Here is a 20,782-nt window from a genome sequence, read left to right as displayed (position 1 = left end):
TGGCATAAACAAACTCCCACTGTATAAAAGCATACAGCATGTATGATTATGTATGGTCCACAACACTTAATTATGCTAATAAATGGCTGCTTCTAATGTACTTACCTTACTATACTTTTGTCATTATTTTAGAATACACACCTTCTAGTGATCAAGAAAAGTTTGCTGTGCAACAGTGTTCTGTATTATTCCAAAAGTAGTTTTACTGTATCCTGCTGATCACACTCCTTGATGGCCTAATTTTCTCTTATGCTTGATTTAACCTCGTGTTTGTTCATTGTGGCTCTAGGAGTAATACATTACACCGCACATAAAACGGGCGATCAAAACTAAGATGAACATTTAACTTTTTAAAATTTCACTTCAGTGAGGAGACACGTTGCCATTAATCACCCTCAAAATCTTGCTGCTTGATTTGAACATACATCATTCTTGCCACTTTCGGAAGCAGCTCCGAAAGTCCTTTTTCCTAGGTGTTTGATGAGGCACGATCAAAAATACACTGATGCTGCTGCTAGCGCTGCCCAGCAGAAAGGCAAGCTTGCAGAAACATGCAGTGTCCTCCTTCACCCTGTTCACCAGAGCTGGCTCTGTGTGACTTCTGGCTCGTCTCAAATCAAAACATCTTCAGTCAATTCAGGACATGAGACGGCCAGGACAGTACAACAAAAGACACTCCAGAAAGAGGGCTTTAAAACTGCACCTGAAAGTGGCAAGCACAATGGGATAAGTGTGTTTGAAGTGAGGGGGACTATTTTCAGGGAGGTAGGGGCGCTGTGTCTTACACGGTCATAAATTTTAAAACCTAAACTCACATATTTCTCAATCACACCTCATATATATGCATGTATGTGTATGTGTGTGTACACACACACGTGTGTGAAGCCCAGGTAGCCCAGGCGTGCAGTAGGCCACACCAGCTAGGTGTGTGTAGGTTCACAGTAATGTTAACGCAACAACAGAATTGCTTGGCGGTGGGTTTCCCCGAGCACAGCCCCTGCTAAGCCATGCATGACTGCCTCACTCCTGTAGCTCAGTGTCCCATCAGCACCTCCCACTACACATGACCACACGTCACACCTGCTCCTCCCCTGACCTCACAATGCTCAATTGTACATGATGGAAGTGACTACTTGTCCCAAAGCTGATCTGATCATGCCTCATAAATTTCAGTGGCATCTTAGACCAAAAATAGAGAAACCACCTCCACAGAGCATTTAAGCCTCCGTATCTCTTTGTGTACTTTTGTTCCCCACCTTTGCATAAAATGCCATGCTTTTTGAAGCCCTATGCCCACGTTCTCACTGTTCCCTCCTCCGGGATGCCTTCCTCCATGAATGTACCTGGTAAACACTGTCTTGTCTTTAGGATGGAGCTGAAACATCGTGTTCTCTTTTATTCCTGACTCTTCCTCATCTCATTAGGCAGAGTTGTGTGTGTGCGTGTGTTCTCCTGCTATCTTAATGTGCATCTATTGCAGAATTCATTGTCTTGTATCCCAGGGACTGATTTGCACACCTGACTTCCACTTGGACTGTGAATTCTGTAAGGTCAGGGAGCACCTGTAAAATATCTATGGATATTCAACACCATCAGAGGCACTCGGGATGTATTTATCCAATGAGGGAATGAATGATGTCTCTTCCTTGTTGCTTTTGTTGAATTTATCATCTGTGGAATTTTTCATGCTAGGGCTGATACTAATCACAAAGTGGACTTAGTCAACTCTGCAGACAAAATTGAGCCTTCAGGGCAATGCTTAAATTTAATGAGCCATCAGTGTGACATTCTGTACCCTCAGAACTGCTCAAAAAGACAGCTCTACCAGAAGTTTGGCCACAGCCTTGTCTTAGCCCCAGCCAGCAAAGACAGTGCAGGTGTCTGTACAGGCAAGAATTTACCAGACTGCAGATACATAAATCAGTCTCTACGTGCACATTTGCCTTCAGAGAGCATTCATTCAAAACCTATTTCCAAAAGCCAAGCAAATGCCATCATTAAGATGTCAGCAATTCAGAATAGATAGTCCAGAAAGTGATCCCAGTGCAGATAACACTTCAGAGCACACTAGGGAGGCGTGGCAAGTCAGTAGGAAGGGGAAACTTTAGCCAGCAAATGGGATGGAACTGACAATGAGCTACTCATGGAGTGTGGATTTTATTCTCATCACTAAACAAGATAAAGGGATCTGAAATTCCAGCCTGCCTGATGAGCATTAGAACATGAATTCAAGCGATTACAAGGTATTGCCTTGCCATTCTCATCACCAAATACAATATGTCTCAATGCTGGCTGCAATACAGAGCATAGATGCCGGTGCATTCCTAATACACTCGCCCTGGATACCAACAGGCAGCACTTACGGGGTGGTGATGCTGGTTCCTTTGACCCTGATAACTGCAATTTTAATGAAAAATAAAATACTGGAATCACCCTGAATGCAGAAAAAGATGTTTGCCCATAGAGAGTCACCCAGTATTTGTAAAAGTGAAAATCTGAAACTCAGTACACTATACAATGGCCCATTCCCTGAGGCATTTGACACCTCTGCAGCAACAACCATGGGTCTCAGATGGAAACACCTGTACATGCACACGAACCCTCTGCGCAACCCAGACCACCTCTATTCACAGCTGGGGCTGGATGGGCAAAGCTGTCCCAGATTGAATATAAAATCTCATTAAACGGCATCACATCCAGTGGGGTGAAAATGGATTTTTAGTGGACAAATACTCTCAGATAGTACGATGTTCTGTATGTAGAGTCCCAGTACACAACAGATACAAGTTGTCTAGTCACTTTCCCGCCTGCAAGGGCACCATTTGCCGCCTCTTAAAGGGGAGATGTTATTTTGGTTCACAGTTTCAGTCTGTGGTCAGCTGCTCCAAGAGAGGAACAGTGTGGCAGAGACACACAGCAGAGAAGGTGCTGCACCCGTGGCAGCCAGAAAGCAGGCAGGCAGGGAGAAGCTGGAGGCTAGAACGTGCCCTTCTGGCTCCTATCCCAAGTCTTCCTACCAGAACCCACTTCTATCCACAGATTCAGCTACTGAACTCATCAATGATTGGTCCTCTGATGCATGTAGCACCCCATGATCCAGTTCCCTTCCAAACCCAGGAGGCTTTGGGGGCACATTTTAGATCTAAACCATAACAGTATATCGGTACTATTAAAATTTCATGTGGGTAGGGCAGCTGGGAAACATACGTCTTAAAAGGTTCCTGTGAGTTGGGAAAGAGGAGAAGGAGGGAGAATAAAGGCTGAGAATCTCTGGAGCAGTGAACATCCCAAGTACAGACCATGGCGCTACACGGTGTGGGGTGTCACCCTGACTGTCACCCACAGCGGAATCTCGCAGCCCACCAGATGTTAGAAGCTAAGGGATATGGACCTGTAATTACGAAGCCCTGGTGAGATCTTAGCTAAAATGGGTCCATTAGGCAGCTGCCTCAGGCTCCTACCCATGTGTTAGTGGGCACGGTTCTGTCCAGTTCGGATGGGGAGATCCAAAGGAGCTGACAAAAGCCACACTTCTCAGCACCAGGAAAAGTAGCTTGTCTTTGAGCAGGCTTCCTTGGGGGGGGGGGGCCTCTTAACACCTTCCTCCAGGAGACGGGAGCCTAGCAGTCACGTACACGGGGTGTGTCTCAAGGGTTGGTGTGGAACTTGGCTAAATCAGCCCAGCACCAGGCAGAGCTCATAGATGGTGTATTAGGCTGAGTGCACACCAAACCGAAAGGCAACAAACAGAGATTGTGCTTGGGAATGGTATCCTGGCCCAGGTGAGGGGAGCAGCTAGCTCACTGACTAAAATCTCTGGCTGGACAGGAAACTCTGGGATCCTATGGCAGTGCCAACTGTGGGATACTGGGGCCCAAGTGACTTGGCAGGAGATGTCCAGATCAGGTGACGATTTACTTCTAGTTACTCAGGGGAGGGATTTTAGAATCCCAAGCTTTTTATTGATCAAAATATTACTCCTCCCACCCCATGATACTGCAACTTACAATAAGAAATATAGGATTGGCCAGTATCCCTACTTCCTGTGAGATAGCTTGTAAAGGATATGCAATTTCCAAATGATATAGGATCTAGGAACATCTTTTATTCTACGATTTGCTCTCTGATCCTGGTTCCTTTTTTAATTGATGATATATATAAAATTAATTCCTCTTGGGGAATTGCTGTTTACATACATACATCTTGGTCATTATACTTTTCCTTCTTCCCCTTGGTGTCTCCTCTCCCCTGGACCCCAGTTTTGGACCCAGAGCTCCTGAATCTCTGGGGAGTTCTTGGGTGACAGGAGTGTCTTTGGTTCTAAAGAGGCAACTCTTCGTGGGAACCTAGGTGGGGACTGGTCGCTAGAAAGAGCAAATCAGATGAGAAGTTTGGAACCTTCAGCTCCACATTCCATCCTCCAGGAAAAGAAGAGAAACTAGGGACTGAGTTAACGATTACCCATGCTTATGCAAAGAATCCTCCATAAAATCCCTAACCTGTGGGGTTTGGAGAGCTTTGAGTTGCTGAACACTCGGAGGTGGCAGGAGGGTGCACACCCCATCACCTGTCCAAGGTTCTCAGGCAATCGAGCTGGTCCTGAGCTTTATCTTTGTATTAAACAGCAGTATGAGCAAGTAAAGTGCTGTCCTGAGTTCAGTGACAGACCCTGATGTGACTGTTAGTCCTAATATGTCAACTTCACTGAATTAAGAAACGCTCAGCAAATCTGTAAAGCATGCTCCTGGGTGTGTCTGGATGGAGCGCACAGCTGTGGCCTTAGATGCTCTATCTGGTCCCCGGCCTCTTCCTCTCTGACACTGCTGCCTGGCTCTGCAACCTGGCCACCCTGAAGTGAGCAGATTTACTCCACTGTGCTCTTCCACTGTGTGTCTGTCATGCAGTCAGCCGATCACAGACAGAAGACAGGAGTCAATTAAACCTCACCTCCTTCAAGTTGTGAGTGTTGGGTGTTGTGTCCAGCAGTGGTAAAGCCTTGTCACAGAACCAAGGAAGGTGTCACGGGAACCTCATTTCCAGTCAGAAACACAGGCAACGCCCAGCATGTGCAGTGAGACAGGCTTGCAGGGCTGAAAACTTAACCTGGGGGATCTAATGCTTATTCTAGGAAGGCAGTAATAGAACCGAACTGAACTGAACTGAAGGGTGTCCAGCCAGTGTTTGCAGAAAACACTGGGGAATTCCTTGGAGAGGGAGAACACCCCGCCTTCAGTGGCTAGAAGTACTGAGTGCTGTGCATGGAAGTGCAGGGGAAAGTTTCCTTTCCCAGTACAGTACTTTTATTATTCTCATTGAGCAGAGGAAGCTTCCTCTGCCCCCATAGTTGGAGGAATAGCTAGGGTATGATCTCTCTCTGTCTCTATCTCCATCTCTGCGTCTCTGTCTTTGTCTGTCTCTCTGTCTGTCTGTCTGTCTCTCTCTCTCTCTAATGTCTCTTTTCTGCAGAGCTTCAGCAAATGAAGAGACTTTCTTCTAATACACAGCTCAAAGGTATATGCTGGCAGTACACAGTCTCCACTCAGATTCAGAAGAACAGAGATCAATGGACACACAGGACAGGGAACACCCCTAACTCCACTAGTGCTGCTCCCGGAAGCCTAGCTCCTACAGCCCTCTCACCCCACCCCTACCAGAAGAGCGGAGACAAATGCAGTATTAGGGGTGAGTTTATGTCAGTCCCTTCCTCTGTAAACCGTTCTCAAGCACAGAGAGGGTCTGGCAAGTCTGACGATCACAGCAACAATATCCGATATTTCCTGAGCACTCACAATGTGCTGTACAACGTGTAAAGAAACCTCAACACACAAGTCATCTCTTGGTGACTTGATTCACAGAGCATCCAAGACACTGAGGGACACCAAATTCTGCTTTGTGTTTGGTGGTCCTGGGGACTGAACTCATGGCCTTCACACTGAGCTATATCCCCACCCCTTTTTGAGAAAGGATCTTAAACTGCCCAAGCTGGCCATGAACTTATAGTCCTCCTGCCTCAGCCTCCTGAGCCACAAGAATTACAGACTAAAGATGTTTTTAAACACTTATTCATGTTGACATGAATTATTTGTTTTAAATAATGCAAAGTACCATCACTCCTTCCAATTGGTACTGGGACCTCCTGCAGGTATCAAAATCCATGAAAGCTCAAATTCCTTATAAAAAATGCTGTATTTGCAGACAGCCCATTCACATGAACTTTTCACTAAACCTTCTCTGAATTATTTAGAATGCCTAATAATACAATGTAAATGTTATGCAAGTCATTGTTGTACTGTATTATTTCTAGAATAATAACAATGTCTCTGCAGGCTCAGTACCAGTGCAACTTTTTATAATGATTGTTGATCTGCAGTTGGTTGAATCCGCAGAGACAACTTTATGCAAGTCTCCCAGCAGTCCATTCTACAGATGAGAAAACTGAGGCACAGAGAGGGTATGTAGGCCGCAGTAGCCTGCTTACCCATGGAGGGGAGCTGGTATCCTAATTGGCAGTCTTCTAAGCATTTGCTGCCTTTCCAGAGACCAGTAGGGGCAGGTTCTGTCTGGAACTACGTCCCCTAATTTAGGCATCCCTTAGCAGGAACACTGTGACTACCAGCTACCTGATCCTAGGCTGTGGCACATGGAAATCTAAATGACTCCCTGGTCTAGCTGCTACATCTCAAGCAAGCCTCCAGAGGTCTTGCTTAATCATTTTGAAGAGTAATACTAATAAGAAATACTTACTTAACAATTGCTAGGTTCCAGGCAGGATCAGGGCTTCATGTGTTTAACTCTACCCCAACATTAATGAACATTTTAGGGATGAGAAAATACCAAATCAGAGCCCCAATATTAACCCCACAATATACCATTCCCTCCCACATCAAAGATCCCAGCACATGGTCCTGCTGTAGGTTCATTTGTTTTGTTAAGTTTGAGAGTTATAATATGTTTTTCCTTTCCGAGCCTTTAGGAAAGAATTTAACAGGAAACTGGGTGAGATGGCCCTCAGGAATTTTAATGCAAATGATAATTGCATAAAAGCCAGATGCTCCCCAAATCGCCATTCTGCTGATAGTTGAGGTCACATTCATTCTCTACAGATGGTCAGTTCCCAGAGGACCCAGGTCTTTGGTGTAGAATCCTCCACACATCTGAAATCTCTTCTACCAAAAATAATCTTTCTGATAAATGAGGCCTGTCCAAGCTCAGCAAGGTCTCATCAAACTGCTATGTGGCTTCACAAGGCCCCAAAGATAATGACGGAATTCTTGTGAAACCTGTTTCCTTCCACGGAACCCGAAAGGGTTCTTCATTGCAAAAACTTCATTTAATTAAATGGCTTTACAAATCTTGAACAAGAAGCTGACTGCAGAAAGAAAAAAATGGAATTCACTCCCACCAAGCCTCCTTCTTCCTTCTGGAACCAAACATCATGATCCACTTAGCAAGAAGTACAGGAAGGGAACCTGCTAAGGACTGCGTCTTCTTGCTTCCCACTGTTAGGTGAGTCAAAGTAATGAACTTGAACTAGGGCAAGAAGCTGCAGGAGCCCAGGACTGCACAACATTCATTAAGACAAACCAGCTGAAATTTTCAGGAAGAGTTAAAGTAATCATAAAAGTCACTACAAAGTTAAAAAAAAGAATGAGAGGTGAATACAGGAAAGGTGGGTGGGCATTGAAAAGTAACAAGGACACAGTTCAGGGGAAGAAAAACTGTCTGAGACTAAACCCCAGAAGCATGGCTACCAGGGGCCAGGTGAGTGGGTGACAAACTGATGGGCAACAGAAAGATGCATAAGGTACAATTTAGCCTCCAGGAGCCTGCAATCCATTCCCCATGACAGAATCAAGTGACCGAGGCAGTTGACCTAACAGCACTGAGCTGGGGCAGGGAAAAAGCTAAGTGTTAGGCTCCAAACAGGTCATTCTCAGTGGCTACGCAGTGAGCTTTGCAAGGAAGGGGCCAAAAAAGGTGGAAAGTGAGACAAGGTGAGTGGTCTGAGCAATGGGAAGGACGGCTTCAAGGATAGCGGGGGTCTGGGAGCAGCTACTGGCCTCCCTTACAGCCAGACCTGGGATTCCTGTGGGAACAGAGAACGAAATGTAGGCCCAGAAGGCCGTGGCAGTCTGACGGACCGGTCTTCCATGCAGGAATTGGGGAGCTCCCACTGGAGGTGGGAGCATTAGTGCTGAGTTCGCCCAAAGATCAGCCTGGTAACACTGTACAGGCTGGACTAGAGAGGGAGATCTGGCTCAGGAAGCGGTCTGGGGTCAACCACTGGGAAACAAAGGCCAGGATAGACCAAAAGGAACAGAGAACCCGACCTGGTGTAGGGTATTTAGTCTAGGACATTTAGAATGGAATCTGTGATTCAGCAACTGTGATATGTTAGCCTGACTTAAGTAAGAACCACCTAACAAACTGACAACTTCTGGGCATAACTGTGTATGACTGACATGTCGGGCAGCAAATCAAGGTGGGAAGACCACCCTGGAGGTAGGTGGCACCAACCAATAGGCTTGTATCTTGAGTTTTCCCTTTTCATCAGAGAAACTCTGGTCTTTATATTGTTTTCAGACATTGGTCTTCAGTTTCTCCAGGCTTCCAGTGCAGAGGCTTCAGCTTTTCCATGCAGATTCCAGCTTCCCAATAAAGACTCACAATGATGACTCTGAAGTGAGTTTCCAGGCCTTTGACTTTTGCCCTGGATCCTCCGGCTCTCCAGCCCGCAGACGGCCATTTTGGATTCTCCTATCTCGGATCAGCAGATGGCTATTGGGATTCTTCTTATTGTCAAGCTGTGAACCTACCTCATACATTTCTTTCCTATACTCTTAGTATATTTTAAATTGCATCTGTTCCTCTAGAGAACCCTGACACAGCAACTGAATAAAGCAGCAGGAAGGAGAGGAAGCCAGAGTGACTCTGAACAGTGAAACACACATGAAATGCCAGCGCTCTAGGAGGCCGAGGCAGAATTGCAAGTTCAAGCCCAGCCAGGGCAACTCAGAAACTCAGTGAGACCGTGCCTCAAAAAAAACTTTAAAAAAAAAGAACAAGGATGTAGCTTAGTGTGAAGATCTGAGCTCAGTCTTCAATATCAACAAAAAACAAAACAAAATTTTAAAAAGAAATAAAAAAATTATCAGTAACATTCAGATAATAGAAACTCCAGTCCAGACTAATGAACATGTAACTATAGCCTTCTCTTAGCCAGAAGTCTCTTGTTCTTTATTTGAGCTAGGAAAGCTAAAGTGGGGAGAATGAATACATCAGGTTATGATTTGTGCTTTGTATTTTTACGTTTTCCTAGGTCCATCACTGCTGGCCCTGTCGTGTTTAGAAGAGACTTAGATAGAAAGGGCTGTGCAGGCCTTTTGCAGCTTGTAACACCCCTCTAGGAGTCTCTGGGCTCCTGGTGCTCGTTCCCTCCCTAGATGATCCTCAAGACAACCCCACAAGGGCTCTAACATCTCTCCTGGTGTTACCAAGAACACAGCCTTGGACGCTCTGCTCAGGTATTTAAGCTAGACAGCTGTCCCCACCAGCCTCTCCACCACTCACAAGTCAGTCTACAAATGTGTCTCACCTTTAGTGAGCACCCTGAGTCCATGAGCACCCAACCGAGACAGGAAAACTGAAAGCCTACACCAGCTTTCCCAATTCAACTTCCTTTGCCCAGTGCTTTAGTTTCAACATTTATTATTACAGACTGAAGCATGTACAAAATTTATAGGTTGAAATATCATCAATATATTTTTTGCTGTTGGAGACAGAGTTCTTAAGGAGATCATCAGGGCTAAATGTGGTCATCAGGATGGTGCCTTAATCCAACAGATTCGTGTCCTTATAAGATGAGGAAAAGATAATAGGAGTGTATTCATCCAGAAAAAAGGCCCTGTAAGGACACAGAAAATGTGGCAAGCTTTGGAAAGAGGCTTCAGTAGAAACCCTGTCAGCACCTTCCTGTTGGCCTTCCAGCCTCCAGAATGGTAAGAAAGTCAGTTTGTTTCTCTTGAAGCCACCTAGGTTGCAGTATTTTGGTATGGAAGCCTGTGCTCACTGATCCGTACAGGTGGGAAAGGGCAAGTGGCTACAGCTGGAAGACCTGGGGTCATCTCGGTGTACAGGAAGTCCAGTTACAGTTCTAGAGCTTGAAGGAAAAAGCTGGTATTTATTGTATTGCTCTTGAGCATTAGGGCTGGAAATGGACTCACAAGACTACCATTTTGATAACCACTTACATGCTATGTATGAGAAAAGAGGAAAAGGCAGTGAAAAGCAACAGCCTGCGAGGAAAACCAAGAATGAGGGGTCCCCTGTATATTCAAGGAGACACTCAACAAAGGGTAGAAAGCTGGTTTCTGGTAATGTTAACTATCACAGAGGGTCAAATGGGGTGAAGACTAAAAAAGGAGACATTATCTGGCTGATTACGAGAGATGGGAAGAAGGTGAGAGGGCAAAAACACGTCCTTGTCCAGAAAGTGTTATAAAAGGGACTCAGGAACAGAAACTTGGTGAGAAGAGGACTTCAGCCTTTTGGGTGGGTGTATTAGTCACACGCTAGGACAAAATACCTGACACTTGAAACTTGAAGAAGGGAAAGTTTATTTTGGCTCCTGGTTTCAGAGGGTTCAATCTATGATCAGCTGACTCCAAGGCAGAAACATTATGGCAGAGAGCTTGGTGGAAGACACCCATTCAACCCATGATGGCCAGGACACACAAAGAGAAGGGAGGAGCCAGGGACAGGAATTGTAGATCATGTCCCAGGTGGCCCACCTCCAAGAGCACATTCAGCTATGGGCTCATCCATGGATGAATTCATTAAATATAGCACTCTACAATCCAATCACATTCTAAACACCTGAGACTTTGGCTGACATTTAGATCTAAGCCATGACAGAGGTTTATTTATGGGAGAGATTAAACCCTGGATTGGTTGGTTATGTATTGGAGAAACTCTAAAGAACAACACCATGTTCAACAGTTCACTAAAAGGTCTTCAAGCATTCAGCATACAATTGTACTGACAGCTGTGATGATCACACAGAAGGAATACAAGGCACAGCCAGCTAAGGGAATAGGTACATGGTGCAAAGTCTAGAAGAAGCCAAGCTCCAACTTCCTGAATCCTCTGCCAGTGAAGTCAATGGGATGTGCTTAATTCCTCTGGCAATGAACAGTGGCAACTTATGTGAGATGTTGTCTACATCTATATAGGAGACTCATTAGAGAATGGCTTGTCCATGGGTTTTACTAGAGGGAATGTGGATACTCTCTGCCTGACACATATTAAAATTCAATGGTCCTGAATGCAAAGAAGTTCTTAGCAGAAGCTATCTTGTTTGCACAAACCATGTAGGTGTAACTTAGCGGGTGTGGGAATGGTGGGGAGCCCTTCTAAAACTCCCCTTCCCATACATCCAACATCTAACCTTAAAACCAAGTCTTCCCAAAGATAGCCTGTTGTGTACACTCTTCTGCACACTCCTCCAAACTCATTCTAAATTCCTAAGCTACAGAAATTCACCACAGTCAATCTTTGCACCCAGAGAAGGAATGCAGGCATGGTTTCTAAGATTTCAGAGTTCCTAACACACCATGCAACTACTGGTGACACGAGGGAGATGTCTTGTTCACTTTAGTCAACTTTGAGACGCAACACTTGACACCTACAATTTGAAGAATGAAAGTTTATTTTGGCTCCCTGTTTGTAGAGGTTTCACTTCATAGCTGGCTCCAAACCAAAAAGGGCACGGGGGAGGGCCAGCACAGGAGAACTGCTTGCATCATGGCATCCAGGAAGCAGAGAGACAGGCGAGGAGCTGGGGAGGCAGATACATCTTTCCACCTTTCCAGGTATGCCCTGGTTTCTGACCCCTTCAGACCAGACCGTCTACTAACAGCAAGACAGCTATAAGCCCACATGGTGCAATCCTCTTCCAAAAGGTTCTTGGAGGACACAGATACAAATGTTACAGTAGAATCTTCCACATCTGAGATGCTTAACTCTGCAGTGCAAAGGCTCTGCCATTAACCTTGAAGAACTAGCGATCTTTCATCTTCTACTTCTGCTCAGGGGAATTGTGCACAGGGAAGACTCTCCTAGTTCCTGATCTGTCCTAGCCTCATGAAGCCAACAAAAGCAAAGAGACCCAGTCTGTCTACCTCCCACAGCTACCATCCTGGGATGCCTGAGTAACAAGCACAAAGTTTTTACACATTGCATAATACAGAACAATAAAACTGGCAAAGATGCTTTCATTGCTGGTTCACATTAGGATAGGAAATATCAATGGGTCATATCAGAATAAGAAAATCAAAGAGTAATGTCTTCACCTTCAAATGCAAGCTGCCCCTTGTCCCTTCTGTTCTCCAAAGAAGGGCAGTGGCTAATTTTCTAGGGTTGACCCTCAGGATGCTCTAAATGTTAGTGCTCAGAGCTGAAAATCACTCCCGGGCAGTGTTTCCCATCTATGTGACAGCTTTACCCACGGCTGGTCTCTTGGGCCTAAGCCCCGATACCTTACCTCTGTCTTCTTTTTTGTGTGGAGGCAGGGGCCTGAGCAAGGTGGACTATTAAAGAATTAACTCTCCTGCCAGTCAGAAAGCTTCCTCAAGAATTCACACAGAAGAGACATCTTAAGGCAGGAAAGACCCAGGCTTCTTAATAGCATCAAGGTCCACCTTCTATGCCAACAGCTGCAAGCTATTTCTAACCTTCAAAGAATAGCTTTGGCTTAAAATTTCTTATCTGAGATATATGAGGCAGTAAGAGCATGGCTGTAATGACTACTGAATAATCTCAAATTTAGGATTAAAGAGAACAAAGATAAGCACTGATGTGGTTTTGCTCATCTCTCCATTACTGTAACCAGGAAGCTGGCAAAGGAAAAAATTCACAGCAGCTTTAAAAGCAAAGAATAATCATAATCTACTTGAATAAATCTGGGGGAGTATGTACTAGCCACAGCTCCCGTGAAGCAGATGAGGAAATAAAACAGGTGATCGATGCAGGTTGCACTCTTAGGAAGCAGAAGCCAGGAAACAGCAAGGAGAGGTGTGAGAACTGCACGCTGTCCCTGCCAAGCGTTTGCAGACCCAGGGACTGCAAAACCTGGACAGCAGGGAGCTGGATCCTGACTTTACACGCTTGGGCTGCCAGGAACCCAAGTCTAGCACCCTGCTCTGTTTCCATCATCCCTGTCCTCTCCCTTCTCGGGCCACTCTTTCAACCTCCAGTTCCAGATACACCCACCACATGCAGCACAAGCAGATGTTCCTGCATCGGTCAGTAACGCACTGGGGAGGACCCCAGGCTCTAGCTCTTTTTGTGGAGACATTAGGTACCAGGGTGCAATGTATTTTGGAAGTTATAATTCTTTAAATATACAACTTTTGGGCCATGATTCTTTAAATCCTGCTTATCTGATTTAGAGAACTAGTAAGCAGAAGCGGGGGAGTCAAATTCTGTCCAGCATTCTTGTTTTGAATACTTACTAGATACCAGAAACAGCTAGTGCACACAGCTGTGATATTCTAAAACCCGAGTGGGAAGAGAAGGTGGTCAATGACACCCACTCTTGGTGGTGGGCCAATACTAGCACTCCTGGTCTCCAGATTAAAAATTGGAAACTCAGCCAGGGGTGGTGGAGTATGCCTGTAAACCCAGTGCTCTGGGAGGCTGGGGGTTATGGTTTAGATCTAAAATGTGTCCTCAAAGCCCCTTTCGTTCAAAGATGGGGCTTTTGGAAGATAAATGACGCATGGATTGACTCACTGATAAATTCATAGCTAAAGACGCTATTAGGAGGTGGGGCCTCATCAGAGGTGGCTTCCTGGGGTGTGACCTGAGGGTGTATCTCCCTCCTGCTCCTCCCTCCATTCTTTGCTTCCTGGCTGCCATTGTGTGAGCAGATTTCCTGGGTCCAAGCCGTTCTCCTAGGCCCTTCCTGCTTGGAGCCAAGCAAGCATGGACTAAATACTCTAAAAATGTGTTACAAAATCAGCTTTTCTTCCTTTATCTTCTTGGTGTCAGGCATTATATCTCAGCAACCAGTGACTTAATTCACAGAAGCAGGAGGATCTCAAATTTTAGCACAGCCTGAGCACTTTGGGGACTTAATGAGACCCTGTCTCAAAGAAATAAAACATGAGTGCAAAGGCCCAGGGCACAGTCTCCGGTACTGCAAAAGCAACAAGAGCAAAGAAAGCCAGGAGGAACAACAGAGCTCAGTCCAAAACAGAACATCATTAAATCGCAAAAACTCTTCACTGATGGGAAGGGAAGAAAGTTTGAGAGACACCGGATTGGTGCACTGGTATGCTGCAGGAGAAGAACCTGCTGCTGAGGCTGAGGTAAAGACAAGAGGTTGAGAACAGAGAGGAAGTAGAAAGGACCAGACTTCAGTAAGGAAACGAGGCAAGGACGCCAACAATGCAAGAGCAAAGTCAAACTCTATTTGACATCTATTGGCAGGACACTGCAAGTTCTAATTCAAGTCAACAAATATTTATCCAAAGCCATTATGTCGCCACCATTGTGCTAGACCCTGGGGATACTGCAGTGAAGAGAAAGGATGATGACATTGTCCTCTTCAAGGACTCCAGAATGTGTGTCTGTTATAAAAGAAGAAGTGCTCCAGAGGCAAGAGACAGCAGAATCTGCTAGCATCACGGATAGTGGTCTCCAAGGTGGGACCGATACACGGCGTTCACGGAAAAAATTATCAGAAGCTTCATTCACATCTATCCTTAATTATCCTTTTTCACTTATGTTTCAGGATAAATACTGTAAGGGACAAAATGTATTAGTAGACTATTTACTATGGTAAATAAACAATACAAAGGAGCAGGGTGCTCAAGTTGGGCAGAAAAGTGTTATTCTGCACCAGAAAAATAGAAATCTCTGCACTGTGAACTTTTTACTTAATTACTTCTACTTAGTACATGCTTCTGTTATGTTACTTAAAAAGTAATGTATTAGTATGCTAACTTTATATAGGTCAGCATAAATGTTATTTGAAAAATATAGTATGAAAAGGCTATTGACATCATAATAAATAGCATCAGAGATAGTCATATAAATAACCTGAAGCCCTAATATAATAAATAATATAAAATCCTAATATAGTCATACAAATAACTCAAAGTCTTACTATAATTAACTTAAAGACGGGAAAATAACAAAGAAAGAAAATGATGAGAGACAAGATAAGTGATAAAGGAAGAAATTGGAGACTTTATTTTTGCAAGTAAGAAATGCACAAATGTCTGAGAATATTCGCATCTACAATAACAAGACATCTTGCCTGGGCTAAGAAAGGTAAGATTTGGAACACTAGCAGTGTCTGAGGCCAAGGCATGTTTTACTAAGGCATAAAAGAGGCTCAGATCCGAGGTGACCCCTACGATAATGTGTCACTACCTGTAAGAAAACACAGTTCCTGAATTTAAAATATTTCACCCATCAGACCACGCTGTCTTTGCAGATAATAATTTAAATAATACAACTGCAATAACTAAATTATTAGCCATGTGAAAAGTGCCGTGGCAAAAACTACACTTTTGAAAGCACTTGTGTAACTTACAGAAATATAGGATTAAATGGTAAATCACACACATAAAAAAGATCTTAACTAACAACACATCAAAAGCAACAAATACATCATTTTCCTACTGAAACCCAAAGAACATAGGCTCTGACAATATACATTTCAGGGGAAATTCTTAAGTCACCCTGAAATTGAAACTACTTTTAATCAATGAAGAATACAAATTCTCAATAATGGAGAATAAATTTTAAGGAAAGTGATAATGAGAATATTGCGTATCTCAAATATGTAGAAATTAATCAAAGGTAATCTTAGGGGTAAATTCAAAAAGCATTAAAAAGAATGTCATTGTTTTAAAAGACTGAGAAAAGGGAAGGAAAACACTCAAAGAGAAATTTAGAAAAGTTATATCATTAAGGTGATGGAGGCAATAATCTAATTAGGTAAAGGAAAAACCAGTTAATTGAGAAATGTACAAGTAGTGTAAGCATTGTACAGGAAAGAAAATTCCTTGAAAAAACTATGAAATACACAAAGGCTGGCAAGTCTAATCCATAAAGATTCAAATTAAATTCAAAACAAAATTAAAACTATGAAAATCTATGTAGCAAAAAACAGAATAAAGATAAAATTATGAAATGGTTTGTATAATTGAAAGCTAGTTATCCTTTAGACGTTTGTGAAACTAGTACTTTTTAAATTTTGGTTTATTTTCATAAAATAAAAAATGATAATTTATCAGTATTAATTTAAGGTAGGAAGTCAGAGTAAGCACTGAAAAGCAACCTTTAGAAATCCTCGAAAAATGTCTCAAATTAGGAAAAACCTGATGAGTTTCTTCACATTATTAAGAAATAAACACTCAGGGGCTGGGGATTTAGCTCAGCGGCATAAGACCCTTCCTTGCAAGCAGGCAGTCGTGAGTTCGATTCCTGGTACCGATTTAAAAAAAAAAAAAGAAGAAGAAAGAAACACTCCTCATGTTACAGTAATTATTCCAGGATGAAGTCAAAGAAGAAAAGTCTCTATAACTCTGATACCAAAACACACAATGAGAAAACAAGTGAAACAATTCTTTTGCAAAAATTCTAAATTTCAAGTCATGGCTGTGAAATTTCATTTGAAATATACTAAAAACAATGTATACTAAGTATACATTATTCCAGGACTTGAGTCCAGTTTAATAGCAGAAACAAATTAGCTGATACAATAAATTAAACTAATAGATACAACAAAAACTGTGGTTATCTCTAGGGGTGTTGCAAATGTTCTGGGTATAATGTAAGACTCCTTAGGACTTCTTTAAAATTGGAAAGAGAATAATGCTTACTAAATAGAGTAAGCTACACCCGTCAGCCCGTACATCTTCACCCATGGTAGGAATTCCCAATAAAATAAGCAGCACCCCAAGGATCCTCGCTATTGTTTTTATTCAATGTTGTTCTTAGCATTATGACTTGGAATACAAGTAAGAAATACCAGGGCAGGGAGGGTAAAAGAAGATTATTACTATACAGAGGACAGTCTAATCAGGTACCTAGAGAAGAGAAATGGCCCCATTATAACTTTAAGAGTCGCTGGGTAGCTACCTGGCTCACACACAAAGATCAATTGTTTCCTTGTGTGGCTGCAATAACCATTTAGAAAATTTAGCAGAAAAGAAGAGCCGCGGTCTGTGAAGGGGCAGCATCGGGAGTTAGAACTCCTCTCCCCAACACCCAGAGGCCAGGTCCCTCTGGGGTCCCCTGTGGGAAGGAGCGCAGAGGCCAGGCCAGGCCCTGAGGGGTGTACAGTGGGGAGCCTGAGGTCACAGAGCCCCTGGGCCTGGCAGGGACCCTCCAAGGGGAAGGGTAGCAACGCTGCACCCGGCAAGGGCATCCCAGTCTACCAGGTCGGACCCAGCACGGAGACCGCAGGGTTCTTCTGTCTGTTGGTTTGCTCTGCCCTTCAGGCTTGTCTTGGCAAGAAGGGGAAAAACTCAAGACAGGCAAAAATAAAATTAAAAAAAAAAAAAAAAAAAAAAAAAGACAGCTCACTTCTGGGGACACACAGGACAAAGAGGGAGTGGCCAAGATGGGCTTTTGGAGCGCTTGGCTCAGAAACAGGGAGCTTGACCTTGTGCAGACAGGAAGGGGATGGAGGGATGGCGGAGAAGGGAGAAGGGAGAAGGGAGGGAAAGGAGAAATAAAAGGAACTAGGATGCTACATGTACGTGTACCAACTCCCTACAATGAGTGTATCGGTTATATTTTGTAAACGTATTCATTTAAAAAGGTAGAAAAAAAGCACAGTAAATGCGAGCGGCCTCCCTCCCCTAATAAAGTACACCAAAGACTCTACGAAGCAAATGGCATGGTTTTCAGAGGTAGAACGTCACAGCCACGTCGGTACAGGATGTGGTCAGGACTGGAATGGAGCCAGGTGCCCAGAGCCGCTGCCCCGAACAAACGCGCACATTTGAGACTGGGGGTGAGGGCGTGGGGGTGGGGAGGGGGAAGCAAAGAGACAGGGTCTAGATCCCTGAATTCTAAGTGCTGAAGAAGGAGCGAACAGCAGACAGAAGAGAGCCACCACTCTCCCAGGAGTGATCGCCGGATGTGGGCCAGCCGAGCCTGAGGCTGGGTGTAAAAAGCACACTGCAGTCTTCCAGGGTCGGGAACTGGGAAAGCAAAGACCGGCAAGACTCACTGGCGGTGATTAGCAAATGACAGAGAAAAGGGTTCTCAAAGAAGAAAATCTAATTTATAGTCACGTGGAAGACATGAAGTAACCAAGAATAGGCGTAAAAAATGGTATTTAAGACTCAGAAAGAAACCTATACAAATTTAAGGAGATATTTCAGAAGCCTTTTTTAAAAAGTCAGTAAGGCCATGTGTCTTGGAAGAATTATCATGGCGATAGTAATTCTTCCCAAATTAATTAATATGTTTAATACAATTCCAATAAAATCCTATGGAATTTTTTGGGAAAATTTCCCAGTGATTCATGTCATCTGGAAGAATACGCAGGCAAAAAACTTTAAAAATCATTAAGAAGAGCGATGCTATATATAACAGTAAAATATATTAGATACTACACTTGAGCACTGTTGTATGAATGGATATGAGATTAATAGGGTCATGCAGTGATAAATTCTAGTTATTGCAGATAATAAACAAATAATTTAATGGGAAAATGGTACTGCAGATAGATGAAGAATTTGGGAGGAAAATCAATTTTGCCCCTCCCTTTGTGCTTTACTTTAAAATGTTAAACATATAAATTAGAGAAATAGGTAAAATGTTGGGAGGGGGACACCAAAAACAAAACTCTGAGCTTAAAATTCATTGTAAAAACCCAGGAAAGTAAAACATATCATAGGCTTTGCAACACACTCTGAATGCTAAAAAAATTAGATATTAAATTAACTACTTAGCAATAAACTAGGAAAACTCTAAGCAATGAACACGGCACCAGGGTGACATCCTTTAACTACAATGGGCTTCATTAGGAGAGACACACAAAGATGCAAACCAGATAATTCACAAAGGAAGAATACAAATGTGAACTGTGTGGCAAATGTTCAGCTTCAATAATATGAAAATAAATGCAAATTAAAGCAATAATGAGATAGCATTTTCCACATCCCCGGCATGCAAAGATTTCATTCCTAAGCGAGGAGTCTGAATGCGCAGAGTTTCCAGAGCCTTCTCTCTGGCACTTCTCTCTCAGGCTGGCGTTGCCTTCCTGGATGCTAATTTGGCAACGCTGCTTAGAGCCAAAGTTCTTGCTAATGTTCGTTCCCTTTGATTCTGTCATTCTTTGTTGGCACCTGTCCTAAGGAAGTGATCAGAAATTTGGACAAACATCTCTGCCCTTTGTTTTCATCAGAGCATGATTTGTTTGAGTGGTGAAAAAAGAAAAAAGCGAGCATAAATACGAAACTAAACATCAACCCACTGCCCAGAATTGCCATTTGCTTATGTTCTTTCCACTCTCTTCTAGGCCGATATATTAAAAATTAAAATCGCAATTCCTGTCCTTTTATTTGGCATTCTATTGTGAACATTTCTTATGTTATTAAAACTCTTCATAAGAAACTGGTCATGTAAAACCTTTCAGAAAGCCATGGTTTTCTCCATCTACTTTTTTCCCCTCTATTTCTGGACGGCCTGATTATTTCTATAATGGCGCACAATATCTTTGCCGTAAAATAGTAAGTTATTTTTCTCTTTAATGCTTTTAACATCCATGTGAAGTAATTCTTGAGGGGTAATGGTTCTGCTGAGGCGGGAATACAGCAGAGTCCTGATGATTTCTATGGATGGTGCACCACAGCTTTCCGAGCTGTGCAGAAGTAAGACGTCACTTGGCACCAACGAGTAGCCTATAGGGTGTTATACAACGGCCATCCGGGTCATTTCATACTAAATTAGAATTGTATAGGAAATTGCTCTTGTGGGGCCCAGCACTACACCACATAGTAAAAAAGTCATAGCCCATTAAATACGTACATACGTTACAAGTCTCTTGCAAATGAAACCCTGGGTGATAATAAGTGCAGTGGTACTTCCTCCAGATATTATTAGCTTTTTGAGTATAAAGGAGATCTAAATACCATGTGGGAGTTGCCGGAAGCTGAAACAAGCTAGAATCTTCGAAGGTCATCCCTGGGTGTCTCTGTACCAGAAGGTCAAAGGTGCAGGAATTAGGAAGAATGTAAGATCGGAATTGAAAAAGGAGAGGAAAACAGCTTCACAAACTGCACACAGAAAGCGTGTCTTCGTACCTTTGGGCACACAGATACAAGGCGGCACGGACAGACAGTGACATGCAAAAGAAGCTCTGCTGGTCTCCATTTAAAAAACCAAAAGTTGGAAATAAGCAGCTCCTAAAACTGTCTGGCTTTCAAACACAGCTGTCAACAGGGGGAAGTATAATCATTTTGACATGTTTCCATTTCTTTGAAGACTCAACGTTTTAAATTTGGCTTCAAACCTAAATGTTATGCTTCCTGGATTGTGAATATCCAATTCCACTTATATTTTTAGACTCAAACTTTAGAAGTAGATTCAATAGTTAAAAATTTTTTTCAGATACATAAAAGATACACAGAATTTATTTCATTAAAATGATCTCTTTAAAAAGTCTTTTTCAAGGGAAATGAACAAATCACTCTTAGGAATATCACTTTATCTATGGATTTTAGTCTTTCTCTGTTCATTTCTTGCAAGACCT

At 43.2% G+C, this 20,782-nt stretch overlaps 1 protein-coding gene across 9 annotated transcripts in view; it reads right to left on the bottom strand.

The window, feature by feature from the left end:
- Caln1 (calneuron 1) overlaps nucleotides 1-20,782 on the bottom strand; it is a 530,573-nt gene that overhangs the window by 184,988 nt on the left and 324,803 nt on the right. The gene's annotated exons all lie outside the window — the stretch shown is intronic.

This window comes from Cavia porcellus, unplaced genomic scaffold (genome assembly GCF_034190915.1).
Source record: "Cavia porcellus strain 051 isolate PalLab524CR breed Dunkin Hartley unplaced genomic scaffold, mCavPor4.1 scaffold_23, whole genome shotgun sequence".
Lineage (NCBI taxonomy): Eukaryota > Metazoa > Chordata > Mammalia > Rodentia > Caviidae > Cavia > Cavia porcellus.
The sequence above is the reverse complement of the archived record's forward strand: the minus strand, read 5'-3'. Positions and strand labels throughout refer to the sequence as shown.